The sequence below is a fragment of the Caloenas nicobarica genome, chromosome 12 (assembly GCF_036013445.1).
Source record: "Caloenas nicobarica isolate bCalNic1 chromosome 12, bCalNic1.hap1, whole genome shotgun sequence".
NCBI classification, from domain to species: Eukaryota; Metazoa; Chordata; class Aves; order Columbiformes; family Columbidae; genus Caloenas; species Caloenas nicobarica.
In genome coordinates, this window is record NC_088256.1 from 22,627,976 (window position 1) to 22,640,061 (window position 12,086).

Consider the following 12,086-nt stretch of genomic DNA (forward strand, 5'->3'; position numbering starts at 1 on the left):
GTCAAAAAAGCAAGGGCTGCCTTTCCCTTTTCTTTCCATCCTCAAAGTGTCTGTGAGCTATAGACTGAAGCAGCTTTGCTGGGAGGCTGAGCCGTCCCTGCTTTCCCTGTGATATATGCAGCCTGCCAGATGACACACCGCATAGGAAATAGCCAATAGTGTATCTCTTCCCAGTTTATCCTGAGGTGCATTGCAACCCCACACAGACGATGTGTCTGACATGTGCAGATCTAGCAGGGCAGCAAAATACAAAGTGGATGTGCCCTGATCTTCCCCCTCTCCTCTCCCCTCCTGGTCCTCAGCACAACAGCCATGGGGGCGAAGCATCTTTCCTGATTTGCAGCATCTTTCTTTCTCTCCCTTCCAGAGTTTCAGCAGACAGAGAACATCCAAGGATTTCTGCCTCCAGAGAGCTTTGTGCCTGGCACTGTCCCCTCCTCACTCTCCTGTGGCATGGAGGACAGCGTAAAAAGTGAAACACAACCTGAAAATGAGAGAAGTTTCAGGGTGCTGCTGGGTGTCAGGGACACCCGTGCCACAGCTTGGCCCGGTGTGCACTGAGCTGGGGGAAAGAGCAGGAGCAAAGAGCAGCAACATGGTGGAAATCCCTTCTCTTCTCTTCCCCTCCCCTGCAGACACCGTCCTTTGCGGAGCAGCCTCCGGAGCTCAGGGCAAGAGCGTGTCTGTGCCGTCCCGCGGCGAGCCCCGTGCCGGGGAGGGGTCCAGCAGCACCGGGCAGCGAACGGGCAGCTTTGCATACGGGCCTGGAGACACAAGTCAGCAACTTCTCATTTTTGATGGACTTGGCATCTCAGCATTCGTTTGGCAACAGAGAACATCTTTTGCCATAAGCGTGTCTGCCTGCAGAGACGTCACCAGGCCCTGCGCCCTCCTCGGCATCCCCAGACCCCGCGCAGGGCTGAGCCGGGCACAGACTGGCAAGCAGACATTCTGTCTTTTTCTTCCTAGTTTCTGTTGTGTAAGGATACTGATCAACTCTGGATTTTACGTGGAGGACAGGAAGTCACAAATGCATCACGTACAACCGTAAAGGTGGCAGTTGTGGCACGTGCGAGATCAGCAGCAGGGCTCCTGCTGCCACAGGAGGAACGGCAGCATTTCCCTGCGCACCTCCTGGAGACGCAGGCTGCCACAAACCACAGCCGATGGCTCGGCGGTGACCGTGGCCGTGTGGGCGGCCAGGGCAGGGGCCGTCCGACACGCCGGTGCACCACCAGCTCCTCACGGTGCGTTTCACATGCTCCCCTGCCTGTGCTCCCCCCGTTTCTCCATCGAGTGTTAGAAGGACAACTTGGCAGAACGGCGTTTAGATGCAGAAACGTGTCCGCTGTGCAACGTGCCGTGTGCCAAAGCCGCACGTTCTCACGCTACAGGTTTCCCTGCAGAACTGATTTGCTCTGTCAAAGGGTCAAACACTTCAGCAATCACATGCTGGTTTGCTGCAGTTGTTATCCACTTACAAACATTCTGAGCTGCCTCCGGCAGACCCAGTGCTCATCGTGCACCATAACATTTGTGCTGCCTCCTCTAAGGCAAACACAGACAGCAAGGGAGAAATGTACTTTTTCCAAACATATCCGTTTGAATTGCACAGAGTCAGACTTTGTTTCAATAGAAAATTTTTGGCTTTCTCACTTTGACATTACTCGAGTACAAAATTTTTGGAACTTCATTTTCATGAGATTATTTAGCATTTACATTTTTGGTGCTTTTTGTGTCAAAAAGAAATGTCAAATTGCTGAAATTTCAGTTGAGGCGAAGATTCATTTTCACTCCGCTGCCTTCAGTGCGACCCAGGCATGACATGAGATGTTCATATGCAGGGACGGTCCATTGATATCAGCCTGGGACTCAAAGACTGGGTGTCTGCCAAACTGCGAAGAATTCTTTTCGACAGTTGAGCCGTTTGGGCCTCCAGCTCTGAGGGAGCTCACAGGAGGCAAAGCCCTGTGCCTCTCCCAGCAGCCTGGGATTCTTGAGCAGGAGAAGCCAAACCCCAGCTCAGCACACAAGTGCACAAACTCCTTCCTGAAATCCTTACACCCATTTACTCCCTCCAGGATACCCAGCAGATCGCTCAGGAAAAAGACCCAAGGAGGGAACTTCTTGCAGAACATCCTTATCCTGGAGCTCACACCGAGTCACTGCAATCCCGCTGCAAAACTTTCTTCCCAGCTGGTAGGGCTGACAGAGAGATGGATGAATTTCTTTGCACTGCCTTTAGATGCATGTGAAATAGCAAGTTCTGTCTATTGCCAGGCTTGTCAATGGTTTTAGATGGGGAAGAGTCCATCATTAAGAGAAGACATTATACAGAACAAGCTCTGAAGGCAAACCCTATTCCAGCTAATTATCTTGAACTGAAATGGGGTTCTGCTTCTGCAAAAAGTGAGCCAAGCAGAGCTGGGTGTTATGTCCTCACTTGCACTGGGCTGAACATCCTCAGGCTGAGCTCCCAGGAATGATAAAACGCTCCTTTCGTATTCATTTGCATCTGCTCTCCCACCAGGTTTTGCCTCCACATTACTGAGAATCACAATGCACAGAACTCTAAATGCTCCTAATTGTGCCTGAGGGCCAATTTCAGCCCGCAGATCCTGTATGGCACTCGGAGAGATCACCCTTCTCCCTGCATCCCAGGCAGAGAGTGATGGCAGCTCTGCTGGGAGCAGGGCAGGTGCTGGCACCGGGCTGGGCAGCCCTGCACCCCCTGCATCCCTGCACCCCCCTGCATCCCTGCACCCCCCTGTACTCCCTGTGCCCCCCTGTACTCCCTGCATCCCTGCACCCCGTGCCCCCCACCCCCTGCATCCCTGCACCCCCTGCATCCCTGCACCCCCTGCATCCCCCACCTCCTGCATCCCTGCACCCCCTGCATCCCTGCACCCCCTGTGCCCCCCACCCCCTGCACCCCCCTGTACTCCCCACCCCCTGCATCGTCCCTGCCGGCACCCGCAGCAGCTCCTACCCACAAACTGCTGCAGAGAAGCAGCATCAGGAAACAGAGACAAATGAATTGCGTAATGAGAAAATGCTCAGCCTTGAACAGGGGAGTGCAGCACAGCCTACTTAGTCATGCCCAAGGAAACCTCACTAATTACTTTCAGGTCCTCTTTGAAGCGCTGTGCTTTCTTTTCAGTGCAATGGATTGCCCCAAGGTAAACAGACACTGTACAGTCTGTCCTTTTTTTTTTTTGGTTCCACAGAGAAAAAAATTCCCCTTTGTGGGGAAAAATGTGAAAGGAAGGTGCTAGGTACAGACTGTCTATCTGCCAAGGTACTCGATTAAATCTCCCTGAAATAGTACTTGAGCTTTTATTCTCCCAGCTTTCCTGGGAGGTAGCGAGATACAATTCCCATTTTGCAGACAAACAGGCAAGGCAACCGAGACAACCTGTGTGGGATTACCCAGGACACTGACACTTGAGTTAGGAGCTGAAAAATCACTTCTTTGGATACGCTGGACCAGACTTCCCATAGCAAAGACTGGCTTATAAGCACCCTGTAAACTACCCACAGCAGGTGGTAAGGAACTACTCGACCTTGTGATCCAAATGCTCTATTATGAACGAGATTTTGCAAACATAAAGGAGCCACACACAGCATCCTGTGTTTATCCTGAAACACCAAGATATCCAGCTCTGTACTGTACTCCATGTACAAGTTATCACATGTTATCGCCAAATAAGCACTTCTGCGCTGGATCTGCAGCACCATTTCAGAGAGGGGACTCAGTTCTGAGAGAGCCCCTTTGGCCCCTTTCCGAGAGAGCAATCTTGGTTTGTGTCCCCTGGCGCCAGAGGGACAACTTCCCAAACCAGGAGCGGGAGTCAGCTCCGGCTGAGTGCCGTTATAAAGCTGGGTACAAATGTACCTGGCAGGTTTTCCGTGACTTCTCGAACGTATTTGCAATTATTTCTAACTCAGTGAGCCAGACACACACCAGAGATCAGCTGGAGCACACACAGATCATCCACAGCAAAATGCTCAAGTGGTTACAGACACATCGTTCTAAGCAGTGGGAAAGTATAAAATTATATTCTAAAATTTCGTGTTATTTCCTATTTCCTGTGACTATCAAATGGCTGTAAAGTAAAACCAGGGTAAAGTAACCAAGAGACAGGCTGTCAGTTCAGGATATGGAATCTGACTTATGCTAACCCTGAAGATTCGCTCTTGACAAGGAAGATGTGACCGATACAGACAAGATGCAGGGAGGAGGCAATCGTGGGCGACGCGGCACTGCTGATCACGGTCCCTCAGGAGGTGGAAACCAGCACTGCCAGGTTCAGGTAATGTTGCGGGTTTTTCCCTTTGCAGAGGATTCAATACCAGGAGAAAAAGCCAGACGGGCGGTTCTGCAGCCAAGTCCCGTTGGCAGAGGTGGGCGAGTTGCTGGGGAAGCTTCTGTCACACCTTTTTTCCCTGAGTTTGGAGAAAACTCCTCTGGGAGGATGGGAAGATGCAGTAGACTAAAAACAGCTCTGAAGCTTCTGAAGAATAATCCCCTCTATAGAGGAAAAAAACCAAAAACAAACAAACAAACCAAAACAAAACAAAAAAACAAAAAAAAAAGGAAAAAGAAAAAACCAAACCAAACCACAACAACAAAAACCCCCAACCAACCAAACCAAAACAAACCTAGTCTGATTTTACCAACAGCTACAAATGTTCAAATGGGAACAGAGAGCCTGGTTCCTTTAATAAAGGATGCAGAAGAAAAAAAAATATATATTTGAACAGAAAAGTGAAGTAAGAAGCCTTGAAATGCTTCTGAGGACTCCCTGGAGGCAGGGATGGCATGAGCCTTGAAACACACTGTTGCAAAACTCACACATGAACAACAGTTCTCTTCTCCAGAAAGCGACTGGAGAGGAGGTGATGCTCTGCAGGTTATGTTTGTGTTCTGAAAATGCTATTTTTTTCACTGAAAATCTGAATGAAAGCCAGGACATCAATGTAATCCATGCCAATCTGAACTTTTAGCTATGGACAATAAATTTTACCCCATTCAGTTAATTCCGGGGCAGGAACGCGGCTGCCAGGGAGGGAAGTGGCCCAGGAGCAACAGCCAGACGTGGAAACGGCCTCGCCCCGGTGCGTGTCCCACAGCTCGCCCCGAGGTGACAGAGGTGACACCCCTCACCTTCACCCCGGCACTCACCCGCTCCCCAGCCTTCCCCATCTCCCAGCCCAGGCGTCTCCCCCTGGGGATTCTTTTGTCCTTATAACATTCACAGGCTCTTTCAGAGGCTCTTACTCATTCTGGGATTTTTTTGTTCTTTTTTGACATTTCTTCCAATGTCTCTGTGTTTCAGGGACCAAGTTTCCGAAACACTGATGACTATTCCAGCTTGGGCTAGTTTGCATTCATATCGTGAAGAACAACACTTCTTGCATTCAGTTCCTTCTCTCTTTTCAACTGCACCTCATTCAGCTCTGCTGCAAGAAAAGCAGAATTACCCACTGCTTTATTTTCTCTTCTTAACACGATTGCCACATCCCCAGCTGCAATCACTAAAATTTCCTGGCTTTCAATTAAAAAAAAAAAAAAAAATATATATATATAGAGTACATCTCCTATTTCCTTTAAGAGCTCGATGACCAATGCAGCGCCACGTCTCTTTCCAGCCCCGGGACAGGGCACCATGCGCCCAGCAGCACCCTCACCTTGCACAGTGCTGGGGGTGGAGGGGCAGAGGCTTTTAGGGGCTTTTGGCCATTTCCCAGCTACATTTCCTCACCTTTCACTCTGTGCCCAGGCATCTCTTTATGGAGATGTAAACCAGTTCCAGGAATCCAAATAAGACCCACGACTTCACTTCTGCACCTGATCAAAGGCTCATGGTTTTTAACAACCCATTTCTCACACCAATCCCTTTCAGATGCAGCCCAACCATAGCCACATCAACTGCACAACAAAAAGAGGTTACTATGGTGCAAGAATGAGCTGAAAGCTCCCAAAATTGCTGTTAGGTACAATTACACAGCTGCTACTTTCTGTCTCCAGTATCCCAGCTTTCCTCCCTGCCTCCGAGAGCTGCTGTCTCTCTCCTCACTGGGGGAAAACCAGGGGGTTGCATTAGCAGTTAGCTCAGAGAACCTGGGAGTTAGGAAAAGCTAAAATGCAGAGCTTGAAACACATGTACTTGTTTTCTCCTTCCACCACCCAGTGCGGTCAGTGGGCTGTAGACACCAGAGTTCTTTCAAGGATCGGGGCTCACCTGGCCCGTCCCGCAGCACAGGGAGCCCGAGCGCGGACCCGTGTCCTGACACCCCAGCATCCCCCAGGCTCTGCCTCCGCCTGCCTCCAACCTCCCCAGTCAGTCACTTTCCCCTTTAAAACCTTTCTTGAAACTTTGCTAATTCCAAGTAACGGGTGTTTTAAAGTTCTGGACAATCCTGTAAATTATCAGCAGAGTAGAAAGAATTCAGACTTGTTTTTCTCCCCAGCGCACAAATATTCAAGAAAGGTAACTTGGAAGTGAGTGAAAGAATACCAGTAAACACCTGTGCTTATCTATTTCTCTGCAACATCATCTACAAGAGCACAAAAAGAAAAAAAAAATGCAAAGAGGCTCCCTGCTGCCTCATCCAGCTGAAATAAATACAGGATGAGAAGAACATTTTAATACCATGTTGCTTATGAATCAGGAAGAAGACAGCTCAGCAAGACCCATTAGCAAGTTCTGAACTGCTCGCTGTCCTGGAAGTAACTAATGTAATAATAAAGTCAAATCTTCTAAAAGATGAAGCCATTCTTTTTCTTTATTGGGCTGTGTTAAAAGACTAAGGATTGCGTCACTGAAGCAGCAGCCCTTTGTTGCAGGGATGCTTGTGTTAGGGAAAGAAAAAAAGAGACTGACTCAAACTATCCTAAAGGTTTTGCTTTAGAATGCAGTCTGACGAGATCTCATATGCCTCCAGAAAGCATTTTTTAAGATAGCATCATTCATTTCTTTAATACTGATGAATTTTAAACAAGAATGATGCCACTGAGGTCCAGTTATCATCATCATAACCAATTTCCTATAAAAAATACAATTGCATCTAGGAATTTGAGACTCTCAGCTTGGAGGAAATGCTTGAAAGGAGGAAACTGCAAAAGAGAAAAAAAATGAACTTTGAGATTGTATTACCTCTTTCCTAACAGTCAGAATTTGAAAAGAAATACAAAAATCTATGGGAGAGCTCCTGCGTGGGAGGTTTCCAATACAGACTACAACATCCCACATTTTTCCTTTCTACTGCTGGTTACATTTATTAACAACTTCTCTTCAGGTTGTACAGACTCAGGCATTAGACCAACACAGACAGTTTCTTTGAGGGTTTATATTTCCCTTGTTCATCAACAGGTCATGAGCAATGGCAGCTGTCCTGAAGCCAGTGAGGACTGGGGGGGATTTGGGGGAGTCAAATAATCTAAGTTGGAGATGTTCCTCCACATTCACTTCTTAGTTACTTGACTCCTTACAGTTTAACTTGGCAGGTCTGCAGTGACTTTGGAGCTGATACACGAGGGGAGCAAGAGCAGAGCTGGCCCAAGTCACCCGCCACTCACCTTCCAGAGAAGCTCCCACGCTCCAGGGCTCTTCAGGCTCACGGAAGAGAAGAATTGATTTTCAAGCAGGCAGGAACCATGTGATTTTACCCCAAAAGAGCTCTCCTGCAGCCTGGGCACTTGAGGAACTGCTTGCCATCAAGCAAGGCTTCTTTTATAAATTGCCAGTTAATTATTCATCTCCACAAAGCAAGCACCTGGGACTCTGCTTAATGTCCTAGGCCAGGAACAGCTGTGGCTGCCTTGGCGATGGGTAAATGGCAGTCCTGGTGACAAAAGTTGGGTTTTGCAAAGCACAGGCTCTGCCCTCAGCCTTGGAGTGGCTCGTGGGATGGGCCAGGGCTCCAGGGCTCCGGCACAGCCGGTGCCACCGCAGCGCCGGGTTTGGGTGCTCCGAGGATCCTGCACCCAGGAGATGGGGACCAGGAGGAGCAGGGTCGCTGCGGGAGGGTGATTTAGGTACTTGCTGTCCTGTGCTGCTTCCCCCAGCTCAGCTGAGCTGAACACATTCTCTGGAAGCACAAGGCTAGTTTAAATGGTACCGCACCAGCTTGGAAGGTGCTGACCAAAGACTAAGCCAAAATACAGAGATGCACCTAATGTCACAAAAGGACCTTAGAGGTGAGAAATGTTATTCCTGTCTTTAGCTCTAATCCTGATCCCTTTGAAATGAATGGCATTCTTATCATCTGTGTTTTCCTAAAATTTTCCAGAATTCAGCCCCTTTGAAACACCAAAAATAATAATCTGGTTGGGAACAGGATGTCTCATTTCATATGCTCAAAACAACAGCACCTCTAACGCTGGCCAAAAAAGGTTTTATGCGGCTGGCCACCAGGATGTATCTGATTTGCACATAAATCTTACCTCCAGAAGGTATTATGAATTTTTAATTATAGACAATCTGAAGCAAAGTAGCCCTGGGTTACATCCAAACTTCTCCCAGGCTGGGCAGAGAGTTCTGCCCCTGGCAGTTTTTTAAAGCTCTTCAGCCAAGGATAATGCTGAAACAGCCTTGAGAGTCTTGAGTGGCAGCGGCTATTAGTGCAAAGTTGTTGTTATTATCAGCAACAGCTTCTTAAGTTGCTGAACCTCAGATGCTAGTACAGAGTGTCTCTATAATTAAATATCGGCTCTTTCTGAGTCATATTGGAACATGTGCTGTGAGTCAACCTGAGGCAAAACAACGCGCCCTGCAAACAAAGGATGCCTTTTCACCCGGGAGCTGCGGCTGTGCCTCGACGTGTACCGGGCAGCGCAAACGCTGAGCAGCCAGGGTTGCTGGACAGTAAAGCAGCAATAATCAAAATATTCAAGAACATTGAAAAGATTCCCATGTGTGTGGGGGAAAAAAAATGTCAAATAAAGTATTTTTGTATAAGCACTTGGCTAAGGATTTTCTAATTTGTTTTAGTGCCTTTTTTCTATGGAAAAAGCAGGCCAAGTGAAGACAACACCAGCCCTGAATTTCTGGTCTCCATTTTGGCCAGTCTGTTACTAATTAGTACCTCAGGCAATAATGATTTTTTTTTCTCTGTTTTCTATGCAGCCAGCTTCTCGGAGCTGAACCGCAGGACTCGGGAGGTGCGCTGATGTCTGAGCTCAGTGCTCTGACAGCAACGAAAACCGCGTCCGGGGTGCTAGTGAGGAACACCAGCACAAACCAGGGGTTGTGACAGCGTGCCGGGGAGGGCTGGAGAGGGTCAGCCGGGGCTGAGGTGACCTGCCACCACGAGCAGAGTGACACAAAGGAGGGGAACGCTCGGGATCGGCAGGCGGTGGCTCTGGGGCAGTTGGGAGTGAGGATCCTCAGGGGTTTGTGTCTGGGGCTGTGCCAGAGCGCGGGGGCTGCTCTGGTCGGGGGGCTCTGCCTGGCAGAGCTGTGACGTGGACCAGAGTCCTCTGTGACAGACGGGCAGCTGTCCCTAGGCATCGTTGGAAGGGCTAGCGATGACTTTTTAAGTGTTATGCTCTCCGGCTGAATGTCTGGAGTGAGCTGCAATCTGCTTTTCCCTTCTGGCTGCTTGAGTGAAATAATGGATATGACATTAATATGCTTACAAAACAAACATCTGTGTTAAAAGAAAGCTGACCGGTCTAGAAAGTGAGGGCTTTTATGTGACAGTGCTCAGAGAAGGGTGAGGATTTCCTCCATGCTGTTCCAGCTCGGATGTTCTCAGCTCTGGGGGTTTTCCGGGACGTCGGTCACAAGGGGCAGCGCTCGTGTCTGGGGCTGCTGCGACCGCGTGGAGGGGATGCTGCAGAAACCCAGGGCTGGTGTGGATATTGACAGTTCTTCTGTTCTTTAAAGCACGCTAGAAATGAGAAACACTTCATTGTAAACAACAAATGAATACTCTCCAGGCTCATTTGGCATGGGGATCTTTCCCTCCAACCCTGCCTTCCTGCAGCTCAGCTGCCAACTCACCAACGCACGACTGTGTCAAATAACTTGCACTTGCCTGTACGAGACATCTCTGCGTGCCTTGATTTTTATTTAAATACTAGAGAAGGTAGAAAATACATGTAGGAAGGAGGTAAAACAGCAGTCTGTGAGGCTGTGGGATATGTCATAAGGTTTACATCTCATCTAAGCTGTGTTTTTGCTTCTCAAGTGCTCTTTGTCAAGATACTGCTATCCGTCATGACATGGGGAATCAGAGCGTGGGTTTCACTCTGTGCCGCAAGAAACACGTCAGGGAATTCAGCAATCTCCCTTATCTCTGCCTGGAGCCCAGAAATGGGATAAAACAGTTTTTCTAGAGCACACTCCTCAATACTTTAGTTAATGTGATGCTAAATTTTACCTTGTTCCTTGATAACTAGAAACAAAACACACATTTGTAAACTGATGGTGTGTTTTGAGCAGCTGCAAAACTCTGTAAGTTCTCTCTCAAAACATGACCTTACCTAAGCAGCAGCAATCTGCTCTGAATAAGTGTAAGGAGCCCACCCCGCCAGACCGAGGAGGCTCCTCAGGTGTGGGTCAAACACCACGACTCCTGCCCGAGCCACCGCTGGGGCCCAGTCCCTTGCTGGAGTCTTTACGTTTGGAAGTGGAATCCTTGGCTTTCTGCACACACGGCTTGTTAGAAGTTTTGGGTACTTGCATCTGGTAGCTCAGCACATCTTGCCAGCAGGCAATGGAGCAGGTCAGCACAGGGTCTCCCGTGGGGAGCCCACGGCTGTTTTGGGCAAGTTGCGTCTGGGTAGTCTTCAGCTTTAGCATTAGGATTGTTTTTCATGTAATTCCAACTCCATGGTTACCTTTTAGGTAGCAAGTACTTTGTGCATGGCAGTCTTACTGTCGAGCAGCATGAAGTCTCAGCCACTGCCAGACCCTGGGGTCCGTGCGGTGCTCATTAGAACGTGAGCTTTGCAATCAGCCCAATTACACAGCGACCCAGCGCCTGGGCTGAGCCTGCAGGGACCCTCACAACCCATCGCTGTTTCAACTTCCAGAGACTTCTTACCAGCAAGGGAAGCTCATAGCTCTCGGTTGTTATACAGCTCTTAGCAAAAGGATTATTTTTGACATGCGCATTTGCAGTCACCCTTGGGCTGAAACGGCTGAGAACAAACTGCAGGTTGCCAGCTTGTCTGAGTGTGTATAAATGACGCTGGTTTCTGCATGCAGTGCAAGTAATCTGAAAGCAAGTGCCAGAATAAGTTCATACAGCTTCCAGGTGAGCTGATGAACCCTCACTGTGTTTGCAAAGCAGGGAGGAACATGTGAGAAAAATGCCTGATTTTCCACACTGTATTGTGGAACAGAGATAAAAAATGAATGAGTGACTGAACCCAGGGCTTCATCAATCCCATCTAATTTAAAACTTTCAGTTTAAGTGATGGCTAGATAAGGTCCGAGAGCTTAGTCATCAAGAGGCGACAAATTGTCTCCTTTACAGCCATGCGAGAGAATCCCTCTGAGCGATGGTTTCAGAGCTGTTCGAGGAGCCAGTCCCGCAGGCAGACAGTGGCTCTTTGTACAGAATTTACAGAGCCACGGTGACAACACCCAGATGGCTCACCACATGTGGGGCTCCACAGGCTGGCGATTAACCACCAGGTGACCCTGGCTGGTTCTTCCAGCCTCATTCATGAAACATCTCATGGCTGAGGATCACTAAGGGCTGCGGAGAAGAAAACCAGAGCCACGAGCTGCTGTGACACGAGGCTGGGAGCCACAGCTGCAGGACAGGGAGGGGACGGGGCAGCCACCACGTTCAGGTGACAGTGCTCAGGTGACAGTGCTCAGGTGACAGCTCCACTTCAGAGGCTGCCCTGGGTTTGTGCCAGTGGCTGCAGAAAGGGACGAACTCCAAATCAAGTCCCTGTAGGCTCCAGTCCCAGCCTAACTGGTTTACTGCCTCTCCGACCTTGCGCAAGTCAGGTTCCTTAAGTAATTGTCAGGTATGGAAACAGACAACTGTATTTTTCCTGCCTTGCAGTTTATGTAGATGGCTAGCATAGTTTATAATAGATACGCTTACTCTCTAAGTTT